General features: G+C 39.3%; 1 protein-coding gene across 3 annotated transcripts in view; it reads right to left on the bottom strand.

Annotated features, from left to right (window-relative positions):
• ADAMTS3 (ADAM metallopeptidase with thrombospondin type 1 motif 3) overlaps positions 1-20,478 on the bottom strand; it is a 238,617-nt gene that overhangs the window by 181,217 nt on the left and 36,922 nt on the right. The window contains exons 1-2 of one of the 3 annotated variants that reach the window (XM_079769487.1): positions 7,014-7,041; positions 4,061-4,137 (exon numbers count right to left, since the gene is read on the bottom strand). The exons of the other annotated variants lie outside the window; for them this stretch is intronic. The gene's annotated coding sequence lies outside the window, so the exon portion shown is untranslated. Of the gene's footprint in view, positions 1-4,060; positions 4,138-7,013; positions 7,042-20,478 lie in introns of those variants that run through there. 3 annotated transcript variants of the gene reach the window in all.

Genomic DNA, 20,478 nt, shown 5'->3' with positions numbered 1-20,478 from the left:
AGGCAGTGTGGCTCAGGTTGAGAGTCTACTTATGAACCACGAGGTCACTAGCAAGGGCACATGCCCGGGTTGCGGGCTTGATCCCCTGCAGGAGGCATGTGGGAGGCAGCTGATCAATTATTCTCTCTCATCATTGATGTTTCTCTCCTTCTCCCTTCCTCTCTGAAATCAATAAAAAATATATTTTTTTAAAAAAGAATATACCCTGAATAGAGCAGGCTTAAAGGAGAACAAAAAACAAAAGAAGGATGAGTGGGTCTGAATCTCATTAAGGCACATATGGAGTTACATTTGAGTCATTGTGTCTGCTCTACATTCCTACAGCAAACAAGAGATGAGGCTTGGAAAATTCCATTCCCTTGAATTTCTATGCTCACCTTAGCAGAAATGGAGTGGGCCCGCCACCCCCGGCTACTCACATAAATCCACACTAGGAAAACAAGGAAGCACCCCACAATGAAGATAGGCAGCCTGGCAGAAAGTGTGCAAAGAGTGGTGGTGAGGGTTGCTGCTATTTTCTATCACTACAGCCTAGATTAAAGGTGGGCTCCTAAAGATACTCAAGTAACAAGGCGGTATAGACCAACCTTGGAAATGGATTTCTAAAAGCATAAGGCCCTAAAATTTCTCTTTAGCTTGAAAAATGTTAGATTACAAATGCCAGTCCCTTTCAATTACTTCTCCTTCTTTTGTTTGCCACATGACAAAAAATTTTAAAAGCTGAGCATCTGCATGAGTTTGATATACTCAAAGTTTTTTTAAAAAAATACTGTTGAAATGTTAAGTTAGATGAAATGGGTTAGAAGGAGAATGTAGCATGTTATACTTCTGATTATTTCTGCAGGCACCAGGTTTTCATTAAGACTCGGGCATGTGGGCTTGTAATTATTTTCATGACAACAAAGACAAAAACTGGGGAACAAGATCTGTAGTTTAAAGAAATTCAATTTTCCAAATTTTCTCCACATAGTCCAACATACTGCTCTTGCATATTTCATTTGTTCAACCACTACAGATGTGTTAACCATACTGATTCATTCACAATCAGCTTAAGCTAAAACATTTTATAAGTTCAGACTAGAGTTTAATTATCAAGTAGTAATTTCAGGTTTGATCTTCATTTTTAAAAGTTGACATATCATTAAAAATAGATAATAAGTCAAACATATATATTCTAATACAAAAGTTCACAAGTTTTACTTTTTTGATGTTCTAATAAAATCATTCAAGAAACATCTTTCTACCAGTTTTCTTCCCAATGTTCCATTCCAAAGTTACTTTAATTCCCAACCTATAATTTATTTTCTTCTCTCCTGAGATATGTTTGCTGATCCTAACCATATTTATACTCTTTAATGTCTTCTAAACTTCTAACAGAAAAAACAACCATATATCTACCCTCATGAAAACACTGTGCGAAGTAAAAGACTTACACATATTATCTTAAGCCTGACTGAAAAACCTCTATAGTACATATTACTTTATAAATAAGAAATAAGAGATAAGAAAGTTATTTCATCGTTATGGTAATTTTGATATTCAGACCATTTACTTATATCCCTGCTTAGTCCAGTACAGAGAGGTCTCTCTGGTTCCCACTTGCAAATAAAAGTTTTTGAACCACAGGTTCTATGTCTATTTGACAGAGAAAACTGACAATCTACTAGTAGTGTCCACCAAGTTTGAGGCAAGAGCCCTCCAACATTAATAAATTCAGAGCTTAGAATGTGTATTTTTTTAATATATATGTTTTATTGATTTCAGAGAGGAAGGGAGAGGGAGAGAGATAGAAACATCAGTGATGAGAGAGAATCGCTGATCATCTGCCTCCTGCACGACCCCCACTGGGGATCAAGCCCACAACCTGGGCATGTGCCCTGACTGGGAATCGAACCGTGACATCCTGGATCATAGATCAATGCTCAACCACTGAGCTACACCGGCCTGGCAGGACATGTATTTTTTAGAGTGTATCAAGAGTACCAAAAGCTAGTAAAATCAAATTTTCAAATAGATGGATTTCTGATACCAAAAAGTTGAATCAAGAGTAGGAGAAAAATATTTATTCTCCAAAACAGACTGAATTACCCGATGGAAGAAAGAGTTTAAGAACAAAGAGTATCCTGTTCATAATTTAAGGGAAGAATCTAGGCATTCTATGATCAACGTATTACTTAGAACAGCTGGTATGCCAGCTTGGATGGAAGACTTCCATCCCCACTCTCTGATGCTCTTCATTTCTCAGCTGCTCTATCACTTCCTTATTCCTCCTCTAGTGTCCTAAGTTTTAAAAGGTGGGATTGAGGGAAAAGAAAGAAAAGAGAGAAAGAGAGAAAGAGAGAAAGAGAGAGAGAGAGAGAGAGAGAGAGAGAGAGAGAGAGAGAGAGAGAGAGAGAGAAAGGAGGGAAGGAGGAAGGGAGGGAGGGAAAGAGGGAGGAAGGAAGGAAGGAAGGAAGGAAGGAAGGAAGGAAGGAAGGAAGGAAGGAAGGAAGGAAGGAAGGAAGGAAGGAAGGAAGGAAAGAAAGACTTATGGAAATGGACAATAGTGTGCTTGATGATTGCCAGGATGATAAATAGTGATTGGACAGAGGCTTGACTTGGAGTGGTGATCACACAATACAGTGTACAGATGATGTGTTGTAGAATTGTGCACCTGAAACCTGTATAATTTTGTTAACCAGTGCCACCCCAATAAATTCAATAAAAATGAAAAAATAAATAAATGAATAAATAATAGGTAGGACAAAACAGAGCCTTATAATGTTCAATAAGCTATCAATTTCTGTTGATTGGATTTAATTAAAACTGGGCTCATCTTTACCTGAATTTAAGAACTTATTTTAGAGAAGATCACATCTATACATATCACTTTTATTTTATAAATGAAAAAAAATTTTTGGAAGATACTGAAAGTTTGTCCTGGTCGGCATGGCTCAGTGGTTGAGCAGCAACAGTTCAATTCCGATCAGGGCATGTGCCCAAGGTTATGGGCTCGATCCCCAGTGGGGGGCATGCAGGAGGCAGATGATCAATTATTCTTTCTCATCATTGATGTTTCTATCTCTCTCTCTCTTTCTCCCTTCCTCTCTGAAAAGGCTTTGTTCACATTATTAATAAACTTACACTTTACACATTACTATCTGCATGTCTAGAAAGAAAGCAGGTGACATTCACTACCTTTTGTTATAAAAGGGAAAAGAGAAGGGAAATTATTGGTCAAACTGCTTCAAAATCTTTTGTAGAAATACAGTCAAGACTAAAACACATGATTCAATAGTAACAATTCCAAAATAAATAACTAAAAAAGAATCCAATTTCATCTACTCATTTCAGTTCAATTATTTCTTAAATGCCTAGAGCAAAAATGAATAAATAATCCCACAATAACCCATATAACTATTATATGCGCTGTCAATCAAGATATTAAGAACTCTATTAATTTGAGGAAATGATTTTTTCTTGGAACATATATTTCAACACGGTAAAAAGAAAAAAGATGGAAGCACAAAGCAGACCTATTAAACAGCCAACTATTTTGCATGGAGACAAATTAGCACATTATTTCAATATAGCATAATTTCTGTTTTACTTTTCCTGTGTAACCAATCTTGTTCACCTACAAACATACTATGCACCTACTGTGTGCCACTTGTTATGCTGTGACACATTTTTTTTTCATTTCTATCATTTAATATTTTGAAATGAGTTATAATTTTATAAACAAAAATCCATTAGATTTTCCAAAGATCCAGTTCTATCTCCTGTAAACATGGCATAAGGGAAAAAGAGGCATATTTAATCTTACAGGGGAAATTTTCAACCTACAGTCTTGGCAAAATGAGCTAATAAAATCTGGAATGACAAAGTGATCATCAAAGCAGTAGTTTTTGTGTGGTTTTCTAGCCATATTTTTTTAATGTAATAAACCAAATGTTCTTACTTTGGGCTTTATCTTGCTAAAAGCAGCATTGTTCACGCATGTGTTCAATTGGGAAATGTTTTATCAGTGTAAAATGACTCCATCTTGTGGATTATCATGACCATGGCATTCAAATCTCACCTTTCTTCAAGCTCGTCAAGACAGTTAGCATCAGCCTGGTCCCTTCCAACCTTCACAGTCTGTAGAATGCTTATTTCCTGTTGGATAATAATCTTCATAAGCAACCCTGCTACACAATGTACACATATACAAGTGTCTGCCATTCCCACGATCACCACTGCTACAACCCTGATCGAGCTTAGCTGTTCCAGCCCACAAGACCAACACTGCTTAGTGCAGAGGTAGTTGGTTTATGTGATCCACAGTGCCTTTGACAATTAAAATCTTTCCCATAGTATCACTGACAGTGCTAGCTCCACTCGTGGTTAATTTTTTTTTTAAATGACATCACAAACCAAACCATCTTATTTTGAGAAAAATAGATGTAATAAAAGATGTAATAAAAAATAGACGTTTTCAGGGAGGAAAATTACATGCAAGCTCTAAATTTCTGTTGACAGCACTGGACCTGTTTTTAACACAGTAAATGAAGTTCTGAACCAGAAGCCAAACAGCACACCAGAAGGAAAAGCTTATTTCAGCAGGAGAATCTCCTCCTACCGGCAGATAAGAATATTCACGTAAGTCTATGTAAATTCCACTCTAGCCAAATGATAGGGAAACACAGTTCTTTGCCTAAAAAAATAAACCGCCTTCATTATCAACCCAAAAATGACTTTCCGTATTACGCTGACCCAGTACTTGTCATATATGACACTCTAAAATAATGTGTCCTGGGGGCCTTTTTGCACTTCTTTAAATTTTCTCTTTGAGGGGAAAAAGGCAGCCCGTAGTGTGCCACTCGGTAAGTCAACCACAAGAGTAGCGAGTAAAGGGAAAGAGTGGCAGAGATCATCCGAAGGCAGTGTATAAAATATGTATGAGTGGGATGTCTATCTGCACATGTAAGTGTATACAAATCTAGATTTCGTTTCAGAGACTACTCAAGCCCATTCTTTACAACTTTTTTTAAAAGAAGGATGAAGCACCATAAGTGTCTGTGGCAGGTCCCTGGTGTTTGCCTGTCCAGCACCTCTTTTCTCTTCTTGTGTTAACCGCACCTTACTCTTCTTTAGGACAGCAACCCCTCGCATGCCATCTTTTAAAGGGTGACTCAATCCAAGATGACAGAATTGGAATCTCACTCCTGGGGATTTGAATCTTCAGGATGTGATGGTTGGAACCTAGCCATTCCAATCTCCCAGAAAATGGATTTTGACAGAGTTCTTGCTGTCTTGGTCCCTGTCGTCTTAAAGCTTGGCTGTTTAGCTTTTCCTTAAATTTCTGTGAGTCACCCAAAATACGTCAAGCATATTCCATTTCTCCTCATGTTAGCCAGTACTATTTCTCTTGACAACTAAAACACCCAACTGGTGAGGATGGGATATGCTGAGAACACACCACGTTTTGGTTTACTATTTATAGGGCACTGTTCTCAATTAGCATTTAAATCACTACAAAAATCCCACCACTTCATCCATGATATCCTTTCAGATTGATGGAAAGTCAAGAGCCACTTTTACATTCATCCTTCTATCCTAACATGAAACTCTCCATAGACACTTAGCTGGTTCCCTACCTAAGGGCTTGATGTCTCTTGTCGTTGATGTCCAATACAGAGATAAATGCACCCCTGTCTCTTTTGACTTCCTTATTTAAAACTTTATTGCCGATCTACATGGGTAATAAATAAATGCCCCTGCATTTATGCTGATTTTTTAAGTCATATACGCCCCTAGTCACATCAAGCATGTAATTTTCACCTTCGAATGTATGCAAATAACAAACACAATGTCATGGAAATGTACAATATCATTATTCACCATGCACAATAATAATACCAATTCAAAAAGTACATCTATAAACTGCAATAAGTTAGCACATGTACATTATAAAATATGCATAACTCTATAAAGAGAAATATGGAAGCCCACCTATATAGGCATACTACCACCCCCTCCAAATGTCCTCTCTACTACTCCTATATGAATTTGGGATGTTAGCTTTTAATCTGTACCTCAGCAATGACTCATTTATAGTAATGGTTCTGAAGCAGCTTATAAGCAGACTAAAGGGGAGGGGGTGGTTAAAACAAATTAGTAGTTAAAATTGCCCACAAATAACTCTTGGACAGAAAAACTAAGTTACTTTTATTTTACTTTCTTAAGATATATTTTAAGGCAACTATAGAAAACAAAAGTATGGTCATATTTAACATGGGGAAGATGAGTCAAATAATATTGATATGATTTTCTCAACTGAGAAACAGAAGAATTAAGAGGAATATTTTTTAATATATTTTTATTGATTTCAGAGAGGAAGGGAGAGGAGAAAGGGATAGAGAGATAGAAACATCAATGATGAGAGAGAATCATAGATTGGCTGCCTCCTGCGCGCCCCCTACTGGGGATCGAGCCCACAACCCAGGCATGTGCCCTTGGCCGGAATAGAACCTGATACCCTTCAATCTGCAGGCCGATGCTCTATCCATTGAGCCAAACCAGCTAGGGCAGGAATATTTTTTATTTTAAGGAAACTTTGAAATGTCATCTAGCTGATTCAACCATGAACAAATATAATTTCAAGATACCAATACCTGAATAGATTCTATACTAAGTAGATTCCATAGGAATTCCTTTTTAGGAATACTATTTTGGCATAATTTTAAATTTTACTTATTGATTTCTTTTGAGAGAGAAAAAGATATATATATATATCAATTTGTTGTTCTACTTATTTATGCATTGGTTGATTCTTGTATGTGCCCTGATGAGGGATCGAGCCCCCAACCTTGATGTATGAGGACAATGCTCTAACCAGCTAGTTACCTGGCTAGGGCTATTTTGGCATAATTTTAGTTTACAAGAGCACTTCAAACAAAAAGGATTGTGTAATTTAATTATTTTAGCAATTTAAACTTGACCCTAAACTTTAAATCTGTTGCTTTCTATAAACTCTGTACTCTTGTGTTTACTTTCCTTTGGTGGGCTACTTCTTTCTGCCTCTTCCTCTGGCTCCTATTCTTCTTGCTCCCTTAATATTAGTATCTTAGGCATATGCAGGGGGCAGAGTGTACTTGGGAATCTGTACCTTCTGCTCGAATTTGCTGTGAACCTAAAATTGCATAAATGAATGAATGAATGAATGAATGAATGAATGAATAAATAAATAAATAAATAAATAAACAGACATGAATACATATGCTCCAAGGCTCTACACTTCAGCTGTTCCCATCTGAACATCCTCAACTCTATCCACTGCCCAGCTTCAGTTACCTTCCTTATGCCCATATCTTCAAATTCCTCTCTCTGGCCCTGTATCTCTCCAGAGTTCCCACAACTCCTGGTTGTCTGTTAAACATCTCTATCTGCACATCCTGTTGGCAGTTCATATTCAATATGTCTTGGAATTTATCAAAAGTTTTTCTTCTGTTCTGTTTTCCATATTTCCTAGTCATCCCAAAACTTTCAGCTCAGTTCAGTTCATCTTTGATCCCACTACACATACTCTTCCACACCAGTTGCCAAGTTGTAGGAATCCCACTCAATAATGTTATGCAATCTTTTCCCTTTCACTATGTCCACAGCTACTTCTCCAGCTCCTAATCATTCCTATTATTGTATTGTATTGCATTGCATTGCATTATTGTATTGTAGCTACTGAAGTAGCCTCCAAACTGCTCCACTACTTCCTCTCCACTTCTGTTTCACTCCCCATCATGTAACCTAATTACTTAATCTTTTTAAGTATAATGCCAATCAGAAAATTCTTATTTATATTGCCCCTCAGAAACTCTTACTGTGTCCCATGATGACGCCAATTAAGTTTCACTGCTCTCCTTCCTTCCCCATACTTGCCATGTTTATATCTTTACTTCTATATTTTTCTCCATACAGACTGGCATTCTCTCTCTTTCTGATCTCTTCATGCTTAAATATTAAATATTCTTTTTAAGACTTTCCTCTCTGAACTCTTCCTTGGGCCATAGGATCAGAGTAACAATTCTTATTCTGTCCTCTGAATTCCCACCCCTTTCCCTCCCTCCATTCTCTCTCTCTCTCTCTCTCTCTCCTTCCCTTCCTCCCTCCCTCCCTCCTTCCTTCCTTCCTTCCCTCCCTTCCTCCCTCTCTAAAAGTCAATGAAAACATATCTTTGGGTGGGGATTTAAAAGAAAAATATACACTGAGTGGCCAGATTATTATGATCTCTGAACGCATAATAATCTGGCCACTTAGTGTGTGTGTGTGTGTGTGTGTGTGTAAGTGTATGTGTGTGTGTGTGTATATATATATATATATATATATATATATATATATATATATATATATATGAGGCCTGGTGCATGAATTCGTGCATGGGTGGGGTCCAGCCAGCCTGGCCAGGGGGAGGGGACATAGGCGGTTGGCCGGCCTGCCTGCTGGTCGAACTCCTGGTCGAGTGGACAATTTGCATATTAGCCTTTTATTATATAGGATATACACTGAGTGGCCAGATTATTATGCGTTCAGAGATCATAATAATCTGGTCACTCAGTGTAGAGTGCTCAATTCGGCATCACATGTGCTAAAAAATTAGGATACAGAGATTAGCATGGCCCCTGTGCAAGGATGACACACAAATCTGTGAAGTGTTCCATATTAAAAAGAACAACTATCCCATGGCCAGAGTTGCTCTGTCCCTCAATACCCAAGACCAATTCAAGCTCAGAATAGCTCAAAGGAACTGAATTCTTCTTCCCTGGGGCAAGCCCTCTCTCAGGAAGCTCATCAGATTTTCATGCAATCGGCTTCTCCTGAGCTTACCCAGTCAGTCGCCCAGTCAGTCTTTCTGCCATTCCCCACACTTGTCTATACTTCTACCCAGATTCAAACCATAGTCACTGTTCCTTACTCTACTACAAACTCTCAAATACCCCTGTTTAAATAATCTATATCCTCACCAACACATTTAACAGTTTCTTACACACAATCAGCCCTTAATGATAAAAATAAAATAAACAAATAGTCAAAATTAATGCTATTTAACAACATTTCAAAATGAATCCAAACATTTCTCATCTTTATGTCTGATAATGCAGGCCCGAACTGTTTAAGCCTAGGTCTATACAGTGATCAACCTCTCTTGTTTGTTTTTCTAATACTCATACTCCGTTAAAATAGCAGGTGTCTTCTGAATAATTTTCAAAAAGAGCTTGGCACCTAGTTCACAAGGTTGTTGTTAGGATTAGAGAAGAGAGTATTTAGCAGAGTCTCTGGCATGTAATCTGTTCTCAACAAATGTTAGTTTATATCATTCTTGCTGTGAAAGCTAGATTTACTTATAACTGTTCCAAAACAAATTCTTTAAAGAAACATCCTCAAAAGTGACTATTTTTTAAATTACACATAAAAGATGACCCTAAAACTTCCCACCAATACACAGAGCTTTAAATGTCCCTTTCACCAAACAGGGAAGGAAAACTCAAGCATTTCAAGTGAAAACATGGGAGACTCTATGGCGGAACAAAGCTTAAGTGAGATGGCAGGTTCAATTGCTGGAACTGAGACAATGAAAGGCCCCAGGGGAAGGACACTTCACAGTCGAAGAGGAAATGGTACATCCTTTCTCCTACACACAAATTCATAATTGGAAAAAAAGACTGAGAACCCTTCCTCCCACCACTGACCTTCTAAGTAGGTGTGGCGGGCCAAACTCCATCCTCAACAGTCGTACAGATTTTGATCTTTTTAACACCTGGTCCAGTTTGCAAAGCCGCTAAGGAAAACTTAACCCGGTTAGTTTCTCTCCATTCAACTTACATTGTACTTCCATGAAATGTCCTCTCTCTCAGAACAGATTAAGCAGCACTTCCTACATTGTCCTGGTTATAACCCTCATGAGATGCTAGATCTGCCACGTTGAAGATACCTTCACAGAACACTCAAGGTGAGTTGAGACTCCGAGGCCAGAAACAGAAAGGGAATGGAAGTCACCTACAAGATCTATGATTCATAGCAGGTACTGTGTGAAAAAAGAGTGATCCTCTGAAATTAGGCCATTCCTATTACTAGCTTTAGAATAAATATAGAGCGACGCTACTTAATAAATTGTACGTTTAAGTCTCCCCCACACAGGTTCTATTCTATTCCATCACTAAGCATTGTATAACAACTTTCTTGAAAACTGCTATAGAAATGAATCATAACCAATGGCAAAAGAACAGTCTTCATTTCTGACCATGTTAAAAATGTTATAACATTTTTAAAAGGTTAAAACCATTATAAAGTCTAACATTCACTTCAAAGTTAAAAACACACACACACAGACAAGAACTGAGCAAATACCAAAGTGAGCTAGTTGCCTAACACTGGCAATTATTTAACAGAATTGTTTTAAGTCTTAAAAATATAAAAATCTCAACCATAACCCCACCAGGTAGAAAATAATATATTCTTACTTTATTTTCAGATACAGCTATTCTATGAATATGAGAGGATAATGATAGCTGAATAACCTAATTTTTAATTTCATTAGCATTTTGGGCATTGTCCAATAATCTTTCATATAACAAAGAGTAAAAACTTGACTACTGTAAAAGTTGAATAATAAGAAAATGTAGGCAGAGTGTACATTCAATCTACATTTGATGCATACATTAAAAGAACAAAAAAACTTTATATTTCCAATAATTTTTGAGGCAATTTCTTTACAATTTCATGAAGGTAACACAGACTCAGAGTAATAATTCCTTTTTTTTCTTGAAAAGCACAGTTTCTAGACCTCTTACCTGTTTACACAATTAACATTAAAAAGAACAAAACCCTGAGAACAATGTTGTCCTACATATTTTACAAGCATGTTGTTTTTCAGTACAGTGAAAACAAATTAAAGCAAACAGTAAAATTGCACACAAATGTCTCTCAAATTAATATAAAAGAAAACTTATTATTTCACTTGTATAATGTAATATCTGAAGAAATTCTAAATGTTATATTAAGTTTTAATTAGGTTTAAGTATAAAGAATCTATATTGAAAACTTTAAAACAGTTTTTTTAAATAATTGCATGACTCATCCCTATTGCTTGTTAAAAAAAATTAGTGAAGCCCAGGCTGGTGTTTCTCAGTGGTTAGAGTGTATATGTCTGGGGTTCAATTCCTGGTCAAGGGCATATACCTGGGCTGCAGGTGCACTTCCCAGTCCTGGGTTGGGGCACATGTGGGAGGCAACCAATCAATGTGTCTCTCTCACATCAATGTCTGTCTCCTTCTCTCTCTCTCTCTCTCTATCTCTCTCTCTCTCTGCCCCCCCCCCCTTCCACTCTCTCTAAAAATCAATAAAATATTCTCAGGTGAGGGTTAACAACAACAACAAATTAGTGAAAATATCAATATGCAACCCACTCAAAAGTGGCTCATTTTTATATTGAATTATTTCGATGCATAATCTGAACAATATATTTTAACATATAACCAGATTACAATTAGACCGTGTTAAAAGACAAAACAATGACATGAAAATGTGAGTTGTAAATGCAAAGATTAAGTTGTCTACAAGTAAAGTTTATTGATCAATATTTGATTTACATGAGTAGGGTCTACAATTATTGTAACTTAAGTTTAGCCCAATTGAGAAAAAAATAATTTACCTTTGAAGATTTAATGTATCTTGTTTTCCACTGTCAGGACTACAATGTTTAACATAATGCATTTCCTTTTAAGCTTTAACTGCCCAAATCTTTAGAGCAATCTTTATGTCCTAAGTGTTTAATCTTGTTTCGTTCATATGCTTGAAAATATTCCTGTTCACTTCCTTCACATGGTCTTTGCTCTGATCTTTCCTTAAGTAACTTAGCTGTCACTGTCCTAACATGAGATCTCCTCAAGTCCTTTCAAAAGTAAGTAAAAGGGAGAGACTTAGAGAGGGGAGTGGAGGGGGGAGAGAAGGAAGGATGGATAAGAAGGATGAAGGCAGAAAGGTATGCAGGTACCTATACATACCTGATCCTCATAACTCTCAGAGATCTGCTGTTCTGTTGGTGAAAGCAACACTAGCCTTATCCAAATAAGTGCATGCTGACAATGTCCTATGATTTTTAAAGTGGAGGCAATGACAATGCTGTATGAGTAATAAAGTAAAACACTGAGCATAACTAAAAAGAATAATAATTATTGTTACTGAATATTTATTATGTCCCAGGACCTGTACTAAGTGCTTACACAGATTATTTATTCTCACAATAATTGATGCAACAGGTTTATTAACTTATTGTTTATTATTTTAGCAATGAGAACAGGAGATTTAGAATGGTTTTATGCTTAGGTGATGAAGCTAGGATTCATACTGCTCTCCACACTCTGTTCTTAACCAGTATGCTTCTTATTGTTATTAAATAACATGTGTGTTGTTAGTCTGATACATATTTTCTGAAGGACGTAACTGGCTTATGAGAGTTTATGCTTCATGAGAAGTAGGCAGAGAGCAGCCAGCTCAAATAAAATACTGAAATAAATAATAATTTTATATTGCCAAACCAAGCATTTGAGTAAGCTGAGGAGAAGGAAAAACTGAATTGGACAGACTAGGAAGAGGCCTTGAGACCCCTCAGGAGTGCTCTGGATTCAGACCCGGATGTTACACAGGGAAGATGCTGGACACAGGGTTGTGAACCCAGTTCTTTCTCTCATAATTAGAAATGTAAGACATGGATTTCAGCACTCAACTTCTCTGGGCATTACTTTCCTCATCCATAAATGGGAATGGCTCTTCAATATCCAAGGGCCTTGCAGCTCCATGACTAAAATCCTGGGAGGACACACAGACCCTTACATTCCCCTGCGAGGTGTGCTCACAGCTCCAGGGTGGTCTACACTGGGAAGGGCATCTGCTCCATATTACTGAGAGTCAAAGCAGAGTCTTGAGACCCCACTCCTATTTAGTCAGAGTAAATACTTCTCCTTAGAGAGATCCCATTTCACAGAGGAGAAATATTCCATGCTAGACAAGCTCTAGGTAAGTCCATGGCTCAGTAAAGGAGCCAGAAGTTAAGCAGTGACCAGATATTCCGTCCACTAAGAAGTTTCATCAGCGCGACATAACTTAGAAAAAAGTCTGCCCTCAAGTGTCTCCCTGAAATTCCACCAATTATGAGAGGGGCATCTGACGTTAAAGAAGAAAACCATTGCTGAGGCAATCAGGATGGTTCAGACAAGAAGCTACTTATCATCCCTACTTAGTGTGGAACAGTTCATCACCTTGATAGAAATGACACTTAAAGGAACTTATAAGCATTAATCTGCTTCTTTTCTTTTGTCCTCACCCTCCAAAGAAAGAGAAGGGGCAAAGTCAAGATCAGACTTAAGTACAACTGTGAAGAACAGGAAATGTACAGCCTTTTTTTTTTTTAAATATATTTTATTGATTTTTTACAGAGAGGAAGGGAGAGGGATAGAAAGCTAGAAACATCAATGAGAGAGAAACATCGACCAGCTGCCTCCTGCACACCCCCTACGGGTGATGTGCCCGCAACCAATGTACATGCCCTTGACCGGAATCGAACCTGGGACCTTTCAGTCCGCAGACCGTCGCTCTATCCACTAAGCCAAACCGGTTTCGGCCAGCCTTTTCTTTTGTTCATCTCCTCCTGATGGTCTATTTTCCTAGGCATTGCCTGATTCTTCAGACCTTTCCTGATGTATGCTTCGTCTCCACAGTCCACCTCACCTCTCCTGTCTCCCATCCCTTCCGTGTCCTTCAAGGAGCAAGTCTGCTCCACTGCTAATGCGATTTGACCTAAGCTAAAAACTCATAACTAAAGAGCACGATATTTGCATTGTCTAATAGTGGAAATTCCAGGCAAAATGACTATCAGCTGGAGTGGGATGGGGCTTTATGATCCCCTTGTACCTGTGGACAGTGCAAATCAAATTCTTCTCTGAGAGCAATCCAAGGGTGTGTGGGAGGGGGGGCAGTGAAGTATCACAAAGGAATTTAAGAGGCTGGGATTAGCCAGAACCAGCCTTCTAGGGCTTCACCCCAAGCAGGAAATTGCTGCACTGCTCCGTGGCTTCCCTGCACTGGTGCCCAGGCAGCTGGCCAATTCACTAACCCCTTCCCTGGCCTCACTCAGACGGCATCGTGGCATCATTTGTGCAACCCTGGCCCCACGGTAACCCTGGCTGGCTTGAGAAAAGTTGGCAGAGAGAGTCCAGGGTGTGCTATTTAAAGCTATACGCAGCTACTGTGGACAGAGATGAGATCTGCTTTAGTGGCAGAGGATAAGGCCAGACGCAGACGCTTTTCACTTGCCATAATGAAATTCCCTCACCTGCGGTTAGGCACCCCAATTTGATAGAAAACAGCTTAGTCCATTTGTTAATTGCTATTGCTCACCTGGCTATCCCATCCAGCAAATTTTTCAGTTATATGGCTTGGTTTCAAATCATTAAAATTATATTTTCAGCCTCCATATATATTAACTATGTATACATCTTACCTAATAAAAGAGAAAAATGCAAATTAACCATCACTCCTCTATGCCCACAGCCAATCAGAGTGAGTATGCCAATTAACCCAACAAAGATGGAGGTTAATTTGCATATGCTGGCACGGAGCGGCCGGGAGGGGTGGGACACCTGCTATGAGGGGAAGGGGGGTGGCGAAGGGAGCTACAGGAGCACTGCTCCGGACAGAAGCAAGGACTTGCCGGCTCCTGGGCAGGCTGGGAGCAGGGACTTGCTGGCTCCCAGGCAGCTGAGAGTGAAGCCAAGGGAAGGAAGGCCTATTCTTGCACAAATATCATGCAACAGGCCTCTAGTATCTATATAAAAGCCTAAGTGACCAGCGACCGGCTGGTAGCTATGATGCACACTGACCACCAGGGGGCAGATGCTCAACGCAGGAGTGGAAACCACAGGCATGGAAACATGTTACAGACTGATGAATCTCAGAGGGAGGGAGGGCGGGGATTGGAAGAGATTAACCAAAGATCTTATATGCATACTAGAGGCCCAGTGCATGGATTCGTGCACCAGTGGGGTCCCTCGGCCCAATGCCAGATTAGTGCACCAGTGTAGTCCTTTGGCCTGGCCTGTAGGGATCGGGCCAAAACCAGCTCTCCAACATCCCCCGAGGGGTCCTGGATTGCGAGAGGGTGCAGGCCAGGCCAAGGGACCCCACTGGTGCACAAAACCATGCACCAGGCTTCTAGTATATTATATATATTTACACCTAAATACCCACATGGTCTATTTTATATAAATACTAGAGGCCCAGTGCACAACATTCGTGCACTGGAGTGGGGGTCCCTAAGCCCAGCCTGTGCCCGCTTGCAGTCTGGGATCCCGAGGGGTCCTTAGCACTGCCATGGAGGCGGGAGAGGCTCCTGCCACTGCTGCTGCACTCGCCAGTCATGAACACGGCTTCTGGCAAGCGCACTGACCACCAGGGGGCAGCTTCTGCTTTCAGCGTCTGCCCCCTGGTGGTCAGTGCACATCATAGCAACTGGTCATTCCACAGTTCCGTCAATTTGCATATTAGTCTTTTATTATATAGGATACATACATACACCTTTGTATACATATGCATATGGAATGCATATATAAATAGAGATCCATATATGTGTCTATGTTTGAATTCAAACTGCCCAAGCTATTTACAATATTAGGAAGACTCCCTGGTACCAGGATTATATAACAGTGGGAAACACAGATTCTGAATGCAGGTATCCAGTCTTGTGTGAGACATAGGACAAGACATGGCCTCCTTTGGACATCTAACCCATAAATGGAAACTGTTGACCGGATTAAAACAATTCCCTTAAAGGACAGATCTTTGCCTCACACATAATAGTCAGTGCTCATAAAGTATAACTAGTATTAGTGGTATGATTAAACATCTGTGGTCGCTCAGGAGGACCACAGTGACAGATTCATTTTCTTTGGAAGTCAAACTGTATATCTGCCAACCCTGATAATCTGACACTGTGTTCTCCCTTGTCCTCTTAATTTATAAAATATGCTCAATGAGGGCCTTACCTAGGGAACTCCTATCCATCTTTAAAAAGTCACCTCAACTACCATTTCCTTAGGGAGCCTTTCCTGACTCCTCGCCTAGGTCAGATGACTTTGTTATTTATTTCATAAAACAATGTCCCCTTCCTTTATAACAGTTATGCCAGTTTATCTTTATTTACACAGTTGGGTAACTTTTTAAAAATGATGTGGAATTTAATGAACAAACTAAACTACCAAGCAAAATAAAGACAGGCTCAAAGCTAGAGAGCAGTCAAACATCTCTGGTGGGGGATGGGGGATAAGGGTGGAGTGAGGGGGCGGGGTTGGACAAAAAAGAAAAAAGAGAACTCATGGACATGGACAACAGTGTGATAATTACAGGGGGGAGAGGGGTGGGTGGAGGTGGAAGAGGGCATAGAGAGGATAAATGGTGATGGAAAAAAAACACAAGTAAATCAAAGTAAATAATATAGTATGAATAATAAAATCAATAAAAAAGTAATGTCTGTATTTCCCACTCTATTTGAACTCCATTGGGGCTTTTGCATTGCCTGCTTTTGCATTGCATCCTCAGCATTGAAAATAGCATTGCAGTAGGTTCTCAAAAAATATTTATTGAATGAATGCAAGACTCAGCCAAGTTCTAGCTGGATGTCAATAAATCCATTTATTTTCTCCTAAGAAGCAGAAAGAGGAAGAATTCACTCCTAGGAATATAAAGAATCCTGGGAGTTACCAAGGGACACAGAGTTGGAAAGACTGGTACTTGTCTACCAGTAAAAGAAGTCAAACAATCCAAGAAACTAAAGAGGTGTGGCTTTTCGTACTTGGCTTGAGAAACATATTAATGTTCCATCAAGGAGAAACCACAGAAAGAAATGAAAGGTTAGAAGGCAGAGTTCTAGGTACCAAAGGGAAAGGAAGGAGAGGAATTTTGCACTTAAGAAGCATTTATTCAATTAAGGTTCAGAGATCTGGAAGGTGATAGCCAGCAGATTGTCCACGGAATGTAGGTGTCTTCATTCTTTCAGTAAATCATCAGATATTTATTGTGTTCCTATTGTGTATCAAGCATGGTACCTGGTTTCGTGGATGGATACTAGAGTAAGCATTACAGACACAGGTCCAACTTTCCTGGAATTTCTAGTTTAGCATGAAAGAAAAGCCTTTAAACAAAAATTTATGCGATCAGTGCTCAGTAAGAACTACAGGTTGCTATAGTAACAACCTTGACTGGAAAGTCAACATATAAGCATAATTTATTTTCTTCCAAGGAATTAATCCAAAGCATAGTATTTTATAATGTATTTTATAAAAAATTTAAGCAACAGGAAGCCATGCTGATCTATATCTGTTTTTGTTGCCTAATAGGAGTAAATTAATTTAAGAGACACACTATGCTGCTACTATGGTGTTGAACTCAGTGTGGGTTGAACTCAGTATAATGTTGCCCCCTTTACTTGTTCTATGTGAAAAAAGAGATGGGAAAATGAGAGGAGAAAACACTTAGTTATAAAAAACACAGCAATGAAACACTATTCAGGTTGATGGATTTGATTTAGATGAAATCTTAGAAAACTTAAACTTTCAACTTCATAGAACTCCTTTCATTTGTGAAACTTTCACACAGAGAAATCTAAAAACATCAAAGAAAGGTCTATAGTTCACTTTTCAAAATAGTAATCAATTCTCTATTGCAATATGCATACCATGCAGTCTGTCAATATTAATTCATTGAAGACATACTTAATGCCAAGCATTGTTTAAAACCCAGGGGGGGAAGTTCTTATCCTTAGTAGAGACAAACATGTCTCCCCAAATAATGGCTACAAGTAGGATTTAAAACACTGATATAGTATAGAATGACTAGGGTTTCTGTTTTAGCTAGAATGGCCAAGAAAATCCATATTGAGGAAATGGAATTTGTCAACACCCAAATGATGAGTAGGAACCTCTATTTAAAGATCTAGAAAAGAGTATTCTCAGAAGTCTTAATATACAGAACTTTCAAAAGGTCAGAGATGGGGAAAATTTAAATTATTCAAAAGACAAAAGGAAGACTAAACTGGCTGAATATAGTGAACAAGGGGATGATATCAGAGAAGTGTGCTAAGACCAGATCTCAAAGAACAGTGGTTCTGAAAATATCACCTGAGAATTTGGTAGGAATATAAACTTTCAGACCCCACAGATCTACTGAATCAGAAACCCAAATTGGTGCCCAGATATCTGTTTTAACAAACCCTCCACGGGAATCTCATACCTTCTAAGGTTAGAGGCCTTTTGAACACAACAATGATTCTCAACTCTAGATGCATATTAGAATCATCTGGAGCAGCATGTAATCTACTCATGCTGAGCCTTCCCCTGGACCAAATTAGTGCATCTCTGGGGCTGGAGTATAGGCAGCTAAATATTTTTAACAGCTCTTTAGGTGATCATGATAAACAATGATTATTGGAACTACTGACATAAGAGTCTTAAAAGTCATGGTAAGATTTTAATGGGAAGTGACTGAAGGCTTTAAAGAGAGAAAAGTTCACCAAATTCAGAAAGGTCACTTCAGCTTCTAAGGACAAAGAGGGGCAAAAATGGACAAGAAAAACAAAACAACAAAAAAAACACAAAACAGGAGATCACTGCAGTATCCAGGGAAGAAGTGAGGGTTTGGACAAAAGTTGTAGCTTTGAAGATTTAATAAGTAGATTCAGAACATATTTTGTAGAAAAACCTCAAGACTTATTTATGGATTTTATGGGAGAGATGAGAAAAAAAAAAAAGAAAATCTAGCATAAGCCTAGTTTTTTGGCCTGAGAAACAGTGCCCAGACTTATTTTTGGAGGACATCGTGCAGGGGTGGCTCTGAAGGGTTAATCTTCCGGCCCAGTTAAAATTGAGATGACTATTAGACATCCAAGTGGAAAAGCTGAGTAGGCAGCAGAATACCCTCAGAAGTCTAGAGCTGGGAGGAGTAGTCAGGGCCATACAGAGTCATCACTGTATAGATGGCATTTGAAGCCATTAAATTGGAAGAGATCATCTAGGTTGAAAGTGAATATACAGAAGAGGGTGGGTAAAGCATAGAACTGATGCATGGAGAGCACAGGGTTGACTCCTGGGAGCCCAAGGAGCATGATGGCCCAGGACAACTGAAGATCTTGAGGCCTCTGTGTTGTCCATGGCACAGCCCCACACAAGTTCTTGAAAGCAAAGAGATTCAGAAGCTTGAGAGCACCTCTTAGTGACCACTGGCTACTGAATAACTTAACATGACTATCCACTTCAAAGTTCCACCTACCATCAGGAAATCTTTATGTGAATGAAAAGAGGAATCTGAGAATCAGACACTTTAAGTGGCATGTCCAATTTCACTCAGTTTCTGTATTCTACCAGAATGTGGCCTGGGGAGATGGCACTCACTGGGAGCTTCCAAGGAACATGTAGACTCCAGGCAAGGAAACCAAGAGAGGAAGTTGTAGTTGTCCACAGTTAATCCAATCTGGGACTGACAGGTGCTGAGTCAAACTGGCTGGGATTATGACTGGGCAGTGGGCAAGGGCCAAGACAGCACTACACACCAAAAAAAAAAAAAAAAAAAAAAAAAAAAAAAAAAAAGCTGAAATTCCGTACCAGAGACAGTTGTTCAGCTGGGAAAAACCAGTATCCAGTGTCATTGCACACAAACATGCAGGCAGTAAAGTTATGGAGTGTGGCACTGAGAACTTGTTAGAAATGTAACTAGAACCAGAAACTCTAGCAATCCATGTCCTCACAAGCTCTCCAGGAGATCCTGATGCCCACTAAGGTTAGAGGCCCCTTGGGGAGAACAATGACTCTCAACTTCAGTTGCATATCCCTCAAATGCAACATATGAAGAACTCTGCCAGAGAAATGGCTTCATCAACGCAGCTGGCACTACATTCTTATGGTGAGGTAACTTGGTACTTCCCTTTGAGCATGTCCAAGGAACAGTCTCATACATACACAAACACAGTCATGTGCTGCTTAGCAACAGGGATACATTTTGAGAAATCCATAGTTAGGCAATTCGTTATTGTGCGAACATCATAGAAATATAATTATTAATATTATTATATATTATTGTGTGAACATCGTAGAAATCCTATGTAATATTCCTATATAATAATAGAGGAATATGCAAATTGTCCGTTACTCTGTAACGTCACAACCGACCGCAGTAGGCTGCCTGCACGTGCGCGGCAGGGCGTTGCTCCAAAAACGGAGCAGAAGCAGGGAGGTGCCCGGAGGAGATGGATGATCCCTTGGTGGGGAGGGTGGGGGTGAGAGCCCATAGCACCCCCCTCACCAGTCCTTTACCACCCACCACTCACACTCAGAGCACCCCACCGCCCACCTCGCAGGGAAAGGACAACAGCGCAGCAGTCAGGAGGCTTCCACGCTCTCCTCTGGAGCCATGACAGGGCAG

The sequence above is a fragment of the Cnephaeus nilssonii genome, assembly GCF_951640355.1.
Source record: "Cnephaeus nilssonii genome assembly, chromosome: 1".
In the NCBI taxonomy this organism is placed as follows: domain Eukaryota; kingdom Metazoa; phylum Chordata; class Mammalia; order Chiroptera; family Vespertilionidae; genus Cnephaeus; species Cnephaeus nilssonii.
The sequence above is the reverse complement of the archived record's forward strand: the minus strand, read 5'-3'. Positions and strand labels throughout refer to the sequence as shown.